General features: G+C 53.2%; 2 pseudogenes; one reads left to right on the top strand and one right to left on the bottom strand.

The window, feature by feature from the left end:
• Nucleotides 1-247: 247 nt before the first annotated feature.
• Nucleotides 248-5083, bottom strand: LOC144161615 (heat shock protein 68-like; annotated as a pseudogene).
• LOC144162176 (uncharacterized) lies at nucleotides 3592-4160 on the top strand (annotated as a pseudogene).
• Nucleotides 5084-7617: the final 2534 nt, after the last annotated feature.

Here is a 7617-nt window from a genome sequence, read left to right as displayed (position 1 = left end):
ATCTCGCGCTTGCCTTGAATTCACCACGTCAATCGACGTGGTTTTGTGAACTAGGCGCCAAATCTTTCTTTAGCAGCTTATATTAAAAGGTAATTATAAAACACGAGATATGGGGGAGACTACGTCCCGACAATAAAAAAAGTGAGATGTTAGATTGAAATTATAATTTCGTAAAATTTAGGCGAGTGTCTTGCATTGCATTTCGTCATTGCATTAGCGAGTGTCCAGCTTTCCTAGAGTGTCAGTCTCATTCGAAGAACTTTTTGTTGAGCCCGGTATTCGCTGGAGTCAACCGTAAGGTTCCAAAAGGGAAGAACACGCCACTCTTTTAGCCCATGTGCATCTTGATCATCAGCGGCGAGCAGACCTCTTGAACATCCTTCAGCTTGGCTTGGATGTCGGCCGCGGCCGCATTCTGGTTATCGTCGAGCCAGGTATTGGCCTCGGCGCACTTGGTGGATATCTTGTCCTTCTCCTCGGGGGAAATCTTGTCGGTGACCTCCCCAATGGCCTGCTGCACGTTGAAGATGTAGCTCTGCAGCGAGTTCATGGCCGCCACTCTCTCCCTCTGCGCGATGTCCTCGAGCCGGTACATCTCGGCCTCCTTGAGCATGCGCTCGATCTCCTCCGGGGACAGGCGGCCCTTGGCGTGCGTGATGACGATGGACTGGGCCTTGCCCGTACTCTCGTCTCTGGCGGACACGCTGAGAATGCCGTTCTCATCGATTTCGAAGGTCACTTCGACCTTCGGAACGCCCCTGGGCGCCGGTGGGATGCCGGTGAGCTCGAAACGTCCCAGATGCCGGTTGTCCTTCGTCATGCTTCGCTCCCCTTCGTACACCTGGATCGTGACGCCCGTCTGGTTGTCCGAGTACGTCGTGAAGCCTTTCGAGGTTTTGCAAGGAACCTTGGTGTTGCGGGTAATGATCTTGGTCATCACGCCACCGGCAGTTTCGATGCCGAGCGACAACGGGGCAACGTCCAAAAGCTTGACTTCCTTGATGTGCTCGTCCTTCGCGCCACCTGTAATGGCCGCACTGACCGCCGCTCCGTACGCGATGGCTTCGTCCGGGTTGATATTGTGGCAGGGTTCCTTGTCATTGAAGAACTCCTTGACGAGCCGCTGCACCCGCGGTATGCGGGTGGACCCACCGACCATGACGACCTCGTCAACCTTCGACTTGTCCACTTTGGAGTCCTCCAGCGCCCTCTCGATCGGCAACAAAACGTTCTTGAAGAGGTCCAGACAGAGCTCTTCGAAGCGGGCTCTAGTGATCTTAGTGTAAAAGTCGTTGCCTTCAAAGAGCGCGTCGATCTCTACGCTTGTTTCCGCTGCGGAGGAAAGGATTCGCTTGGCTCGCTCGGCGGCGGTTCGCAAGCGACGGACTGCGCGCGGCTTTTTGGTGATGTCAGTCTTGAACTTACGCTTGATCTCATCGAGGAAGTATTCCACGAGCCGGCTGTCGAAGTCCTCGCCTCCGAGGTGCGTGTCGCCGGCCGTCGCAAGCACGTCGAAGGTCTTTGAGTCCTTGATGCTTAGTAGCGACACGTCGAACGTGCCGCCGCCCAGGTCCACAATGATGACAGTCTTCTCTCCGGCGGTGATCTTGTCGAGGCCGTAAGCGAGGGCTGCCGCCGTCGGCTCGTTGATAATCTTGGGCACGGAGAGGCCGGCGATGGTTCCGGCGTCCTTAGTCGCCTGCCGTTGCGCGTCGTTGAAGTAGGCTGGCACGGTGACGCAGGCGAGTGTTACCTTTTGGCCCAGGTACGCCTCGGCTACCTCGCGCATCTTGGTTAGAATCATAGCGGAAATTTCTTCGGGGTTAAAGATCTTTTCCTCGCCCTTGTACATGACCTTGATTTTCGGCGCGTTGTTGTCGTTGACGATGGTGAAGGGCAGGTGCTTCAGGTCATCCTGCAGCTTGGGGTCATCGTACGTGCGCCCAATCAGCCGCTTGGAACCGAACACGGTATTCTCTGGGTTCAGGGCCACCTGCGCCTTGGCCGGGTCGCCGATCAGGCGCTCGGTCTCCGTAAAGGCGACGTAGCTGGGCGTCGTCCTGTTGCCCTGGTCATTGGCGATAATCTCAACCTTGCCGAACTGAAAGATGCCTACGCACGAATAGGTTGTGCCGAGGTCGATGCCGATGGCCGGCTCATCCGAGGCTGCCATGCCGTCGGCGGCCGCGGGGACGTCGCCACCCCCCAGGTCCGCTGCAGTTCAGGGTAGCGGTCCAGGACCTTGCCGGACGACTCTCCGGCCGCGGTACGGCCTAGAACGCCGAGCGTGCGCGCTGCTTCTTTGTCGTCCTCATGGGCACAGACTGACCAGCCAGCGCCCCTGGCACGTCTTAGCTGCACTAAAATTCAAAATGACAATATCAACTGGCGCGAAGCAAGGTCGCGCACCGCTAAATATTTCTTAGCCAATACTGTTCAGCGCATTTCCCGGTGTTTTCCCCTAACTGCAGCCGAATGCAGTGTAGAACAGGGTTATTTTAAGTACAGAAGCAGTGATGTACAATCCCACCGACGTTGAGGTAACCCATACAACAGTGCGTGGTCCACGACGAACACAGACCCATGAATCGAATATGGAGAGAGAGAGAGAGAGAGAGAGAGAAAGAGAGAGAGAGAGAGAGAGAGAGCGAAATTAAAAATGGCCGGTGATTACCCTGCTCTCAAATTAGTATTTTGAGCACAGCTGCGGAGAGGCGGTGCTGCTCATGGCAATCGAACCATATTGAAGAGCGCTACCAGGCGAAAAAGCACCGGGGCCGGACGTTTCCCTTATACGCCAGCAGCACTCAGGCGCGCGGCTTGTACGCTAAGCTGCCTTTGAAGATGTTGAGAAGTCACTGCGCAAGTGGTTCATCGACGCAAGGGCCCGGAATATTCCTGTGTCAGGACCGAGTGCGTTCATTCTCGGCGCGGAGAACTTCAATGCCAGTAGCGGTTGGCTTCAGCGTTTCAACTCCCGTTTTAACATTGTCGGGAAGATAGTCTCGGGGGAAAGTGAGGGCGCTAATGAAGCGGAAATCAAGAAGTGGCTTAATGAAGAGTGGCCCCAGATTCTCGCACAGTATGAGCCGCGCCAGATATGTAATGCGGACGAAACAGGCCTGTTCTGGCAAATGCTTCCGCGTCAAACGCTGGACACCCGCGGGGCTGTGTGTCACGACGGCAAGCAAGGCAAGGCCCGTGTGACAGTTTTATTGGCTGCCAATATGAATGGAAGCACGAAGCTGCAACCACTTGTGATAAAGTTTCAAACCCCGAGGTGCATGAGCAACTGCCCCAGTATTCCGGTGGCATATGCCTGGAACAAGAAGTCATGGATGACGCGGGATATTTTCCAGAAATGGTTGAAGGCGTGGGATTCGGACCTGGCGCGTCAGGGCCGCAAGGTACGCCTCATAGTTGACAACTGCACGGTAGTGCACACCACACCGATGTCCAGCTGAGCAACATTGAAGTGAAGTTTTGCCGTCTAACACCACGTCCAAGCTTCAACCATTGGACCAGGGCATTATTCGCTCTTTCAAGTCCATCTATAAGCGTGGGCTGATTGACATGTTGGTGAAGCTCCGCATGGGCCAAGATCTGAAGATAGACCTTTTGGGTGCCATTCAGATGCTCAAAGCCTCTTGGGACAATGTCAAGCAGTCAAGAATAGCTAACTGCTTTCGACATGCGGGCTTCGTTGGCCGCACTGAAGAAGCTTCAGATGAAGCAACCAATGAAGCAGAATTAGACGGTGCAGAAGAAGAATGCGAGCTCGAAGAAACCTGGACCAGTTGGAGCGCTTTGTTGGTGCTGAGCCACAAAGCATGTGCATTGATGACTTTGTTGGCGGTGACGACAGCACCGGAACAACGGTGGAGTTTACGGACGTGGAGATCGTAGCGGAGGTTACCACTGAGCGGGCAAACGAAGACGCTGCCGAGGTTGAACCCGCAAGGGCTGATAGTGCCCAGCTTCCGACTTCGGCCGAGGCTTCAGCGGCTTTGGCCCTACTGCGCCGTTACTGTAGCGCTATAGAAGGCACCGGCCTATCGCTTGTGGAACGTTTGGACTACGTCGAGGAAGCCGTGTTTAAACATGCCACTGCCAACAAGAAGCAGGCTACCCTGCTGCAGTACTTTAAGCTGAAAGAATAAATACTTTGGAACTCCAAGTGAGTATTTACTGCACGATTCGTTCATTTATTCATTTGTACCAGTTTATGACGCGCTTTTACGTGATTTTTATATATGGAATTCTGGCTATATCGAACTATTTCGCGGCACCGCGCTGTTCGACATATCGAGGTTTCACTGTATTTTACTGGATCTCTGAAGTGACGGTACTGTTTGTTGACGTGCTGCGCGCCGGGCGCGCTGCCGTTCGGGGTATGCTTCGGCAGCGGCAAAGTCCATGCCATGGCATTCAGACATTCACTATGAACCTTCAGACATCGTCAACTGTTACGAACACGTCGTAATGGGTCAAACAGTAAGGATACCGCAACGCAGGAAGACTCTGAGGGACGCCGCGGCGCCCTGTATTTTCCCTGACATACCTGAGCATCAAAGACGTCAAAGTCATGCCGAAAAGCACCCAAAGGGAGGACAGTGGTTCCCACCCATGTTGCGTCCTGCCAAAATGATGGTCGGTCGACTTCGTGCGATGAATCTGGCGCAAGTGACGGTATGAGGGGGCAGAAAGCGTCGAAGTCAGCACGTACGTTAGGAACTGTGCTGTGGTTCGCGGTTATGCAGGAATTCAGCAAATGTCCAACATTTCAATCGTAGAATGTGAAGGCTTCGCACAACCAGGTTATCTTCTACAAGCTCGAAGATTCTGGAGGCATTGTGGTGATTGAGAAGGTTGTAGTAGTCGGGCAAAGCTTGTCGTTTGAAGTTAGTACAAGAGGTGCGCTTGTCCCGCCGCGTAGCTACAGCGATGAAAATGGGAATATTCACCCTCAGCTGACAAGCCAGAAGAACGTACCAACATTTCTTCGCTACATTGTTGCCTAAGAGATCAACCCTTGGAACAAATGTTGCCTGTTTCCAGGTCTTTCATCCGCAACAACAGCCATGAAAGTGCAGTGCGTGTGGCACAACAACAAATGTGCGGTGCTGTCAGGTCAAAACATTTACCCTGCCCGGCGCGGTGGCTAAGGCGCCGTGCTGCTGGGCGCAAGGACTCGGGTTCGATTCCCGACCGTGGCGGCCGGTATTCTGATAGAAGCGGAGGTGTTCGAAATTTAGGCCCACATTAAAGATCCTTTACGCGGCAAAAATTAATCCGGAGCCCTCCACTACAGCGCGCCTCATCGCCTGTGAAGCGTCGGCGCGTTAAACCTCTTATAAATAAATCTGAATAGTCAAAACTGGGAAGTGTTGCCTATCTGTAGATTGCAAAAAGAAACGAGCGGGAAAAATCTTCGTAGAGAAAGTTAGGAAGACGGCATAAACGATGGCTCAATGGAAAAACTACCAGGCTAAACGTTTAAAAAAATGGGCATGCCCGGGCTACGTGCAGATAAACCAGTTTCTGTGACCCTAATAGATAGTCCATCAGATTTACAAACCAACAAAAAAGAATAGCGCGACAAACATTCTCTTCCGAGAAAAAACGTTTATATCTTATAAGAAACCACATTTATACCTGTCAAAGAAATAAAAACATTTGAAGAAGATTGGTTAAATAACTGGTTGAATTTTCTTTGTTAACAGCGAAGCTGTTTATGAAATATTAGTTTTTTGTGTCCGCAGTTAAAAATCCCAAGAATTTGCTGCGGCGACCTCCACGCAGTTAACGAAACCAACAAAATGCCTAACGCTCGTGTGTGCGTGCCTCGCGACTAGCGCCCAGCGTCCCCTGCGCACGTTTGTCAAGCCAAGCATACGGATTGGCCAAGATCACGGTGACCGTTCGGCAGTTAAAAAAAAAACAAGCAAAGGCCGAGCGCTCGTGTTCGCGTGCCTCGCGGTGACCGCCTACGGTTTCCTGCGTACATTTGTCAAGCCAAGCATAAAAGCTATACTCGGTGACAACTTAAGAACGGCACCGGAAGTTGCCGCTGTGCCTTATCACCGTAGCCGGATGTTCTCCGCGCGGTGCAAGTAGGGCGTTACTGGGAATATTTTGAACATGGCGTGAGCCGTTCCCGTGATTTTTTGGACTTAATATGCTTATAAACGACTCCAGTGACGACAAACAAACTGCGTGAGACAGGGCTCACGATATCACGCATTCATAGCAAACCCCTTTCAAAACGCGCGCGCACTGACGTCACGGGTCAGGCGCTTTGGAGCGCACTACATGAAGTGGTGCCGTTCTTGAGTTGTAACCGAGTATAGCACTTAGGGAGATTGGCCAAGATTGCGGCGACCACCCGGCAATTTAAAAAAAAAATAAATTCAGAGCGCTCGTGTGTGCGTGCCTCGCGGCGACAGCCCAGCGTCTCCGGAGCACGTTTATCAGGCCAAGCATACCCACTTAGGGGATATTGGGAAAGATTGTCCAAAAAAAAACTTCTGCGTTCACCGTAATCGTGGCCGCACTTGCTCGGAACGAGAAAGACGCGTAGGACGCGGGTTTGGTTCCCGCGGCCTATGGTCCGATTCCCGCGGCCGCTTTTCTGATGGAGGCGAAAAGCGAAAGCGCTCGTGTGTTCGAGATTTCGGCGCACGTTAAAGATCAAGTGGTGGTCAAAATTACTCCACATACGGCGTGCCTCATCGCCTCGTCAACGCGTTAAACCTCATAATCAATCAATGAATCAATCACCAAAGACACGTACGCCCCTCCAAGGTGATGTCCACTAATTATCACTTCAAAAAAAAAAAAATGAAAGAAGCTCACACTTATTGGCGGTGAGCGCGACCACGGGCGGCACTGCGAAGCGCGCCTCCGTGCCGTCGGCATTTGTCGTCTGCTTCACTCGGGCTCGCTCTCCTGCTGTTTTTTTTGCGCTCGGTTGACGTCTGATGCTTGTCCGCACCAGATTTTGCGTTTGGGCAACTTTTCATAATAATAATAGGCCGAAAATCGCATATACTAGCTCAAGGCGTGAGTTAAAGTATAGTTTTGGATGTCGCTGCTGAAGAAACATTGCCGGCGTCGCCCCATTCCTTGCGAAGCCGGTCCTGTGCGGAGCGCCAAGAGTCGGAGCACTCCGCTTGCGCGAACTGGAACTGTGAAAGAAGGGGGGGGGGGGGGGGTTCATCGCCGCAACGACTGCACCTGCCATGCCATGTCGCCATCTTGTTCACTGTCGCTTCCGTCGACGGTGAGCCGGCCGCCTGGATGATGCTGTGGCCAAGGATCCTTGGCCACCGCATCATCTATCGCCAGCGCTGCCTTCAGGGCGTCGTCCAGCGAGGGGTCGGGGAGCTCCAGGAGTCGCGTTTGCAAGGAGGGGTCGTTTATGCCGCAGACGAAGTGGTCCCGGAGCAGCGAGTCGAGCTGGTCCCCGAAGGCGTAGTCACTCGTTAACCCTCGCAGCACTGCGACGAACTGTCCGAGAGTCTCTCCTTCTCGGTGGCTCCGGTTGTTGAAGCGGAAACGCTCCATTCACGTCGACGGGGCCGGGCTGAAGTGCGAGCGGTTCACCCATCGACTTGT

Source organism: Haemaphysalis longicornis, unplaced genomic scaffold (genome assembly GCF_048455015.1).
Source record: "Haemaphysalis longicornis isolate Haplotype H1 unplaced genomic scaffold, Haemaphysalis longicornis Haplotype H1 scaffold_12, whole genome shotgun sequence".
Lineage (NCBI taxonomy): Eukaryota > Metazoa > Arthropoda > Arachnida > Ixodida > Ixodidae > Haemaphysalis > Haemaphysalis longicornis.
This window is presented reverse-complemented; position numbering and strand designations above follow the sequence as displayed.